At 41.5% G+C, this 10,407-nt stretch overlaps 1 long non-coding RNA gene and 1 other non-coding gene across 3 annotated transcripts; one reads left to right on the forward strand and one right to left on the reverse strand.

Moving 5' to 3' along the window:
• Positions 1-377: 377 nt before the first annotated feature.
• On the reverse strand, positions 378-3,530 carry LOC118803040. Of its 2 annotated transcripts, none has more exons than XR_005006814.1 (3): positions 1,932-3,530; positions 1,746-1,841; positions 378-1,620 (listed from the first exon to the last, which is right to left on the reverse strand). It is a non-coding gene; the product is annotated as an uncharacterized LOC118803040 (long non-coding RNA). The 2 variants fall into 2 exon arrangements; XR_005006815.1 differs by having other exon boundaries at positions 1,746-1,858.
• A 4,289-nt stretch (positions 3,531-7,819) lies between these two features.
• LOC118803044 lies at positions 7,820-8,010 on the forward strand. The gene has a single exon (XR_005006816.1). It is a non-coding gene; the product is annotated as a U2 spliceosomal RNA (small nuclear RNA).
• The last annotated feature ends 2,397 nt before the right edge of the window (positions 8,011-10,407 follow it).

Genomic DNA, 10,407 nt, shown 5'->3' on the forward strand with positions numbered 1-10,407 from the left:
TACCAATCCTAAAACTGAAGAGAACAACCTTACAGTGATTTCTCTAACAGTCCAGTATCTCACTGTTCTAAAGCTGTAGAATCTCTCATTCTGTACAGTAAAACATACTGGATTAAACACATTTACACCTGTTATTTCTGTTCTACATTAACTACAGAACTTTCTACAGTTTTTTCTCCTGCAGAACAAAGTCGTCTCAGAACTCTCCACATCATTGAGAAGAGAATGAATATGTTTGAGGCTCGAGCTGCTTGTAGAACAAACTACACTGACCTGGTCACTGTGTAGAGTGATGAAGACAACACTGAACTGATTAAATAACACAGTGATACATTTGATATGTACAACATATCATTTCACAAAGTGCAAGAATAAAATTACCACTTTAAATCTTTATTTTTCCTTCAAAAGGACATCAGAGAATTTCCCCAAGCAGGCAGTACATCCATACAAAACTGGGGAAACATCTGCAGAACATAGACAAACATTTTGAAAGTTTACACCATTTCACAACCCTGGTCCTGGAGGCCCCCTGCTCTGCTCATTTAGCATTTTCCCTGCTCCAAACACCCCAGGTCAACTATTTGGGGCTGGGTTTCCTGAAAACATCACACCGAATATTCCCCTTCTACTAGTTAAGATGATTTTAACACTACAATGCTTTTGGGAAACTGGGCTCATCGCATTATTAACAACCTCTTACTCAGTGTAAGTGGGTGTGTTAAAGCAGGGAAAGTACCAACATGGACAGGACAGTTGGCCTCCATGACCAGGGTTTTGAAACACTGTCTCTTTTGGTGTAGACTAATCATTTCATCTACTTTTGAGGTGTAGGTCAGGGTGTCCAATGTTATTTATAAAAGGCCAGTGTAGCTGCAGGTCTTCATCCTAATAAAGCAGGTTCTACCTGTTCATTCAGATTTAGTTGATCAATTGTTGGAAAGAAAACCTGCAGCCAAGCTGGCTCATTCTGGGTAAGACTGGACATCCCTAAGGTCGGTTAATTGGAAATCGTTGCTGTAGCACCACAGATCAAAAATCCTTTTTAAGCTAATCAAATTAGAAAACAGAACCCTTTTCAAAACAAATTTTGGAACTGTGGCAAGTGGTGCAGCTTGAACCAGTCTTGCAATCTCCAGACTTGAGTGAGAGCTTGTTGTGACCCAAAGTGCACACCTAATATTTAAAGTGTAGACCTGACAGTGTTGCCAGTTTAGATTTTTAAAAGGATTGTTTAGTTTAACATGGCTACTAAGCAGCAATATCTCACTGAAAGGCTTCAAATATCATTCCAACCATTTACACATTGTTATCCAAAATATTTCAAACACCAAATTTCATCAGAGAACTTTTTTTTTTTTCCCCACAATACTATACAACATGAACAAAAATATATTCCAGTCTTAAAATGCAAGCAACTACTTTAAACTTGCACCTCAAGTACTTAGATTTACATCATTGCTCAGTACTTTCTTCAGTCATTCAGTATAGAGAGAAAAAAAAAAGAAAAACACAACTCCTTCCATCATGCATCACCATGGCTACTAAGGTGAGGATCACTTGGTAGAGCCACCAGAACACACAGACTATTCTCAGCACAGCTGGGGGTTAAGGGGGTTCCTAAAGAAGAGAAAAACAAAGAAAGAAAGGGGAAAAACTTTAAGTACCTTCAAAATGAATAAATGCTTTGGGCAATTAAACTATTCTAGTTAAATCAGAATTAACAAAATTGGAACTTCTGTTACATGCTCACTGGTGGTTGTTCTGGCAAGGTCATTTGAGCTCCAGGCAGATGCAGAAAAGACCCAAATCCAGAGACCAGTCACAAGATTCCAATACACCTGCAGTCAACATGTGTCTTTAAAGTTTATATGATTTTAACTCTTTAACAAAAGAGGAAAAAAAAATGATGACCAGTTAGAATCTCTTACTACTCAAAGTCTGCAATCCAGATGAAGGTAGGGGTAGTCATCAATCCCTCAGTTGTAGCAGCCATTTTTAGCAGTTATGGCTGATCACACAGGACCTCAGCACATACCTAAGGAACAGTTTTACATTCAAAAACAACCAACAAGTTACTAAAGCACTGGTTCTTACTATGTATGCAACAGAGAATGCATGTTTGTTTAGCTAATGTAACACAAAGAAAAATGTAACGGGAAAAAACTTGGTTTCTTAGGGTGTTTTCACACTTGGGCTGTTTCAGCATATGAAGTGGACCGAGACCGCTGAGTTATGGTTTCTTTTGCATATGTGAACATGCCAAACAAACTCAGACCCCTCTAAATGGCCCTCTCGAAGTGGTCTCAGTTTGGTTCATTTGTATTGTAGTTTGATTTATTTGTACTTTGTGAAAACAAAACAGCCCCATACCGCTTTAGCTTTGCTTTATGGTGAAAAGCGAGGCTCACCATACACACAGCCACAGTCCTCAGCACTTTAGCAGGTAAAAACCGACCACCAAGGATCATTTATAAGGTTCTACTCAGGATAAAGTCTGCCCGTGACCTGCGACAAGACAGCAGCGCTGACATATTAAAGCGATAAGATGCGAGAGCCCACCTGATTTTACCGTGTTAAAGGCTCAAGCTGGGGACGCAATGCAATTTTAAGCTGCTTTCACACTGAATGCTGAATGAATGAAAATTCACTGCTGATGCAGAGTTTCACCAGGTGGAGCTCAGTGAGGAGCACAGCTGAAAACAAAACCCACTGCGGTAGACACGCAGGGTCATTTTTCCAATGTTGTGTGATGCACTTTGGCCAATCGTTTCAGTGCGGCCAATAAGAGAGCAGCAGGCAGGTCTGGTGGTTCCTCTCGCCGCCTCTCGAGTTCTAGTGGAGTTGTGGTCTGAACAAAAAGAGATCAGAGATCTCGAAGGACCAGAAAGAAAACTCCTCTTTACAGTTCACTTAGATTGTGAACGCAAAATGAACTGAGGTCATTTGCAGTTGGTGCCCTTCCAGGTTCACTTTAACAGAACTCTGTTCGGTTCTTTTAAAACGAACTATGTGAAAACACTGCTAGTCCCCTTTATCATGTTTCAGGTGCCAACCGACCTAGACCCAGGTAAAATAATGTTTGCTGGAATAAAGATGGCTGTGGAGGACAGGCTTAATCAGATGTTAAGGTCAGTCCCAGCTGAATACACACAGACAAACAGACCAATTATCTGAGCTCAGTTCAAGTGTAGAGACAATCATTAAAATGCAAGCAATTACTTTAAACTTGCACCTCAAGTACTGAGATTTACATCATCGCTCAGACATTTCACTCACACACACAGACACAGCACCTCTCACATTCATACAGCACCTACATTCAGACATTCATTCGTACACTTTTTTTTTACACCACACACACACACACACACACACACAGCTTCTCTAGCATAATCATGGGTGGTGGATGTGACCCCCACATCTCAGATTTGGCTACTTTTCATCATCGATCCACCACAGTGTGGACCTCAGAGGGCACAGAATGCTAAGGTTCGGGTTAAGATGCTGCAGCACTGTAGTTGGTTAACATGCTCACCTTCAGCTGTTCCATGGGGCCTGAAGAATGAAAACCATGCACGATGCAGAATGATGCTGGTCCATAGTGCAGCATTCTGAGCATACAGAGGACTCTAAAGGTGTTGCTATAGATAAACAGAAGAAAGCTGCAAAAAATACAGGAAAGATAATGATCTAAAAAGGAGCTACTGAGAATGTCATGTTAAAACAAATGTGAAAAGGACATGTGTGTTCTTACAAACCTACATATGCTGAAAAGCCACAGAACATGCTAATCATATTCACATTAATATGACAGAAGTCTAGAAGTAGTCAAAGATGTTCCTGGATTTGATTCGATTTTACTGTGATTCACTCCTAACAGTAGTCACACATCTCTCAACGTTACTCTGATGGGCCTCTAACTGTAACCATCGGTTATCACTGGTTAATCTAGCAAAATACTTCTGTCCAGTGACAGGCAGGTTTCTTTTTCTCTATATTCAATAACGTTTATCAATTGCTAAATCTTGTCCTCTACTTATTGCTATTGTTGCGTTATCTGGTGTTGACTAAAGGAGGATGGGCACCCCTTTTGAGTCTTGGTTCCTCTCAAGGTTCCTTCCTCCTTTTAGGGAGTTTTTTTCTTGCCACTGTCGCCATTGCTTTGCTCACTGGGGCCCGGGTTTTCTGAAAAAACTGCTTTGTGACAACGCACGGCGACATCCCCTCGATGATTTCTACAAACGGAATTGGGCACTCACGCCCCAAAACAGCGAGGGTCTTGTTCCACATTTCACACTTCTTTGAGAGTTAGAGAAAACAGAAAATACAGAAAAATATTCATATGTTCAAAAAGTACAATGATTTTTTTTACTCCGCCATGTAACTGTTTACTCTGAACAACTAAGTTAGCAGCTACACTTCTGTGTTATCGATGGCTAGCCTTACCCTTCCCCGTTCACAGAAAGTTGCTGCTAAGTTAGAAGCGTCAAGGCACACCGTGAACTGTTTGTAGTTCGGACAACTTGCAAAATCACCTTTAAACATTTTGATGATGTCCAGCTGCTGTTCTGTGATGAAAGTGTCCACGTCTTTATGTAAACTCTCACTGCTCTCGCCCACGCGCTCCAAGTTTACTGCTGCCGCTTCTTATTAATGGCGGTTTACAAACCAACTTTAAAGTGGTGCATATCGCCACCTGCCGTTATGGAGCCGATATGGGTAAAGTGTCATTAAACACATACACTCACCGAGCACTTTATTAGGAACACTCCCTTGTATCTACACTCATTGCCCTTTTTAACAGATCCATTTACCTTATAGGAGCACTTTGTAGTTCTACAATTACAAACTGTAGCCATCTGTTTCTCTGCATACTTTGTCAGTCCTAACAGGAGCACAGCATTCACAACAGGATTACTCAATTTTTTCCCAAGCCCTAGTATTTAATCAGATCTTCAATATTGTTGTGGTGACGTATCATATTAACTGCAGTCAGTCTCATAATATTTGTTAAAGCAGGATTTTTAATGTTTTGGTATAATTAAATTATGCAGCCACACTGGCCCTTTGTAGATCAGACTGGACAGCCCTAGTCTGAAGCTTTTAATATAGGGGTGCACAACTCTGGGAATCTGGTGTGCTCCAGCTTGTTTTGAGGGAAATCTGCAGCCACACCGGTCCTTTGTGGATATGACTGGACACCCCTGCTCTATACTCACATCCACTAAACCTGACAATTAACAGGTAAGTGTAATCAGGTGTGTTTGAGTAGGTAAATCATCAAACTGTGCTGGCCATTGGCCCTCCAGGACCAGAGTTGTGCACCCCTGGTTTAATGCCACTAAAACAGGAATGCCCAATCCTGGTCCTGAAGATCCACCACTGTGCAGAGTTTAGCTCCAACTCAAATCTAATACATGATCCAGGTAATGAAGGTCTTTAGAGGCACCTGAATATTAGTATGTTGGATCTGAACTTGATCTCCATGACCAGGACTGAGCATGCTTGTCTTGCTCTAAAAGCTATCTCACATATAATTATTGCACAAAATGAATTCATATGTGGTCTGGTGCCTTGTTTTACAATAGTTTTGAGAAAAGACCTTGAACAAAGAGGCACATGGGTGATGTAAGGCAAAATAGTACAGATTTATGGCTATTTTACTATTATTGCCTTCATGTATAAACCTCAAAAGATGTGTATGTTTGATTATTTTTGGACAGCAAATGAAATTGGCTTCATTTACATTGTAGACATTGTAACCTTTTTCTATCACTACTATTTTCATATATACAGGCCATATTTGGTTTTATTTTTCCCCCAGTATGTTAAATTCAGCAAATAAACAGCAGTTGTGCATTAAAATGTGCAGAAGTGTGTTCTCTATAGAGGATATGAACTTTTCTTCACAGAGCAACCAATAATGAAAACTGGAACAACTGCTGCCCTGTAACACTTACCTCCATAAACTCCTGCCTCACACCAGACACAACTTTCTAACATCGTGGACCAATAACAGCTTGCCTTTAGGGCACACAGGCCAACATCTCTACCAGCAGTGCAGCAGGTCCACAATAGCTATAATAAAATTGGGCCTAATAAATCCAGATCACATACATTAAAAGACACAATCTTTTTTATTTAGTGTGTGTGAAATGTATGGTTTCATGCTGTTTGTGTTCTTGTATACAGTAACGTAGGTGCGTTTTTTTAATGAATCAGCTTCAATTGCTCTACGCGTGTAGTTCCATGCACGCACAATAGATGGCGACAGCTTATTAGTTTATACTACTAACGCTTAAAAATGAAGCTTGTTAACGCTGTAACTTGAAACTCACAAGTGGACCACAGTGACGCAGATCTGCTTCATTTTTGAAAAAAAGTAAATATAATCTTAATTTATATTTCGTTTTTTTCGAGTAATAGTGAATGTGGTTTCCATCGAAGAGTTGAACTCCACACATCGACTGAACACGACTGACTCACGGCCACTGGGGCGCAGCTAGAAATGCGTTTGTAAATGTATTAATTACAATTAAATGTGTTTCCAAATTCGTTGGTAACGTGAACTACCGTACGAACATGAGCGTGATTAAATTGCTGTTAAGTACTATGTTCGTGTATACTCTGTGAAAGGTCGAGTACAAAGTGAGAAAGGCTGCTTGTTTGGTCTTGGTCTTGTTCTTGTAGGCCTTGGCAATGGCGTTTCCCTTCGAAGGAGATTAACTCGAACACAAACAGCCGTGTTTTAGTGCGCGAGTCGTTTTTTATTAGTATTTAAAAATATGCCAGTCTCAGTTATGTTTGTTTCTCAGGGTCGGATAGGACGTTGTGGGGCCTGAGAAACATTGGGAAGCTGTAACGTCTGTCTGCTCTGGCTCGTCATAGCTGGGCCTCCACAGAGTGCAAGGATGCTTTGACCGAGCCCGCCATGACGGTATGTGTACTGATTTTAATATGACTCATTTAGACAGGGTGTTGAGTAATTTAAGTTCCATTACCTAGAATTTAAAGACCACGGACCAAGTTAGGTCGGGTCATTGCACGTAGCGTTGCACTGTAAGGCAGAAGGAAGACGTGCTTATGATCAATTATTTATTTACACGACACCTATAAACAAAATTTAACGTCATTTATGTGAAATTAAACTTTCAGTGGAGGCTTCCTAAGCAGTCATGGCTGGAACTACGTGCATTTTCTCCTTCTTAGAAAGTTACGTTTGCTTGTTGAGCGCGTGACTGTATAGTTCACTTAGTTTACAGTCATTTGTGTTTTAGGTTCCTTGCTCGTATACAGCCTGGCTTTCCGTGCTCTGTTATGCTCCTCTTCTTTAAGGGCAACCAAGACTTGCATCGAGTGCTTCGTGCTTGAAGGGCTCACACTGTAATACAGCATTTATCCACAAGAGGGACGACAGTCGCTCATAATCATGTGAAACTTGTAAGAAAGTGGCTCTATTTTTATAAGAAATGGTCAGGCTGTTATACCCCAGTGTCAGCAGATAAACTCTGTGTTCGCTGTAGATGCTTTGTGACCGATTTGCTGTAGAAACATTCACCCAAAGCAAAAAAATAAAATACTTGTATTTGATTGGACGCTGTGTAACTGTATTTGCATGTCCGCTGTATTTAGTTATCAGGTTCTTTATCTGCTTATTCCACCGTTTTTCTCTGAGAGTTTATGAATAAGACCTCGCATTCGTCGCACTTGGATTTCAGGCTTGTGGTTTATAGTGAGAGTAAATGATGACTTACACAACCGTAACCGGGAAGCGTGACGTCTGTAATGACCTCCCTTGGTCTGTTAATGTAAAAGTATCGCTTCTCGGCCTTTTGGCTAAGATCAAGTGTAGTATCTGTTCTTATCAGTTTAATATCTGATACGTCCCCTACCCGGGGACCATATATTAAATTGATTTTTGGAACAGGGAGATGGAATAGGGGCTTGCTCCGTCCACTCCACGCATCGACCTGGTATTGCAGTGTCTCCAGGAACGGTGCACTCCCTCCGGGGAAATAATGAGGTTCAAGAACAGAATTTTTTTCATTTAAATGTGGTCACTTTGTTTGATGTAATTACATTATAAAACTGTAACAGTAGCCAGTGTTTGGGGCGGCTGAAATGTCTGCGTTCATGTGTTTTTTTTTTTTTGGATTAAGGTCGTGTCGTTGTCTACTGACCCATAAACATCAGTTAAACGTGATGGACATAGCTACCCAGCAGCACCAGTGCTGCTTAAAGTGGCTCAGTTTGCTGCTAAGCTGATGTGTCCCTTTATACAGAAGGAGAGCAGAACGGTCACTCCGATGTGTATAATGGACCCGTGTCCGGGCGCAGCGCAGTTGACTCGCAACTTCTTAAAAACAGTCCTGCTGTGTCGCTTCGCTAATGGCGTTAGCAACGCTGGCTAACTGAGTAGCTGTGTTTGTAGCAGCATCACCGCTACAGGCATATTTGATTTCTTACGCTTAATACCAGCAGCGGTACAGCCACCTTCCTACGGTTAAAACGACCAGATTAGATCCGTGTGCGTTGTATAGGACAGATCGTGAGTAACTCCTCGGGGTAGCACCTATGAGCCCTATACTACTCTCTATGAGACGCACTCGGCTCGTTCCTGCTGCCCCAACACCGTCCAGCACCCGGAAGCAGCCGAGCTTTTCCGCTCTGTAGTGGGGAGGGGGCACTACACTGTATCCACTTTGTAAAAATGATATTTCTAAATGCAGCAAGTTATTTAAGTCGAACGAAATTGCGGGATGATCCTCGACTATCACTTCTGTGCATGTCAATTTTCACACGTCGGTTTCTTGATAGTAATGCGACAATAACACCGCGGTGAATTATGGGAAAGTCGAGCAGATAAAGCTTCATTATTGTGTGTTGCCATTTATCTTTCGCTGTAGTCTCTCTCTCTCTCTCTCTCTCTCTCTCTCTCTCTCTCTCTCTCTCTCAGACGCTTATTCTTCTGGGTCATGGGGTTGTGGTGAGGTGCTGGACCCACACAGGCTTATCTGCGTATATTCAGCAGGACTATAATGAAATAGAATTAATCTTTACTGAGACTATAATGTGAGACTATAATTTTTATTTATTTATTTATTTTTCATCAATTCCTCCCCCACCGTGTTTCACCTCCAGTAACTTGTTCAAAGCCCTCAGCTCGTCGCCTGTTTCAGTGCCTCGGAGAGAGAGTCAGGCAAGTGTTCTTATAATTGGAGATTCAATAGTGAGACATATTAAAGTAACTTGCTCTGGAAGTAATTCGGGTGTCTGTTGTTTTCCAGGTGCCCGGGTCTTGGACATTTCCAAGCGGTTTCCCGCGGCTCTGAGCAAACACGGGGACATCAGCACCGTAGTAATTCACGCAGGGGTGAATGACATCTCATCCCGTCAGAGCGAAGTCCTCAAGGAGCATTTCAGATTACTTCTAGACAACGTTAAGAAGAGAACCAAAGCCAGGGTCATCGTCTCCGGGACCGAGGTGTTCAGCAGGCTCTACGCACTGCACTGCTGGCTCCAAGGCTGGTGTAAGAACAACGGCATCCGCTCCGTGAGCAACTGGAGTGTTTTCTGGGAGCGGCCGGCTTTCTTCCGCAGGGACGGACTACACCCGAGCCGCCGTGGGTCTGTTATCTTATCCGGGAATATCGAGAAAGTACCACACCAGGCCTGACTGGACATAAATGTAGTAGACAACGGACAGGAAAGTAGTATCATCAGCAGACAGGTAAGTGCCTTTAATGATATAGACAATTTCCCCTTAATTGCTACCATTCCTCTCTGTTTCTGCTGTCTCAACACTAAAGCTAGTTGTGTAGGGAGATTTTGCTCCAAAAACGTCATTAGAGTCATCAAACCCTGTGTAATTAAAAAATCAAAGAAAAACATGCACGGTCATAACCCTGATAATTTAATTTGCTTAGACCTTAAAAAAAAGACCCCAAACACAGTGTAACTAGCAGAGAATTAAACCTTGCTCTACTCAATGTAAGGTCACTAAATAACAAAACCCTGCTGGTTTGAGATCTTATCAAGGAGCATAAGCTAGACTTTATGTTTCTGTCAGAAACATGGCTTAGTGATAATGGCACAGCAACTCTACTTGAAGCTGCTCCTGAAAAGTATAGATTTACGCATACAGTAAGACAGGGCAGACGAGGAGGAGGAGTGGCCTGCATTTATAATAGTGACTTTATCTGCAAAAGTACCTCTATTGGTGAACTCACTGCAGAATTATCAGTAGCGTCCACAAACTCTATCAGATCACTTCTGTATTTTCTTTCAAATCAATTCAGAAGTAAAGAAGAAAGTTCCTGAAATTTACTTTAAAAAACGTTACATTGACTCAGAAACAGTTGAGAAGTTTAAAACTGTTTATAATAGTTCAGCGAATACAGATAC

This window comes from Colossoma macropomum, unplaced genomic scaffold (genome assembly GCF_904425465.1).
Source record: "Colossoma macropomum unplaced genomic scaffold, Colossoma_macropomum, whole genome shotgun sequence".
NCBI classification, from domain to species: Eukaryota; Metazoa; Chordata; class Actinopteri; order Characiformes; family Serrasalmidae; genus Colossoma; species Colossoma macropomum.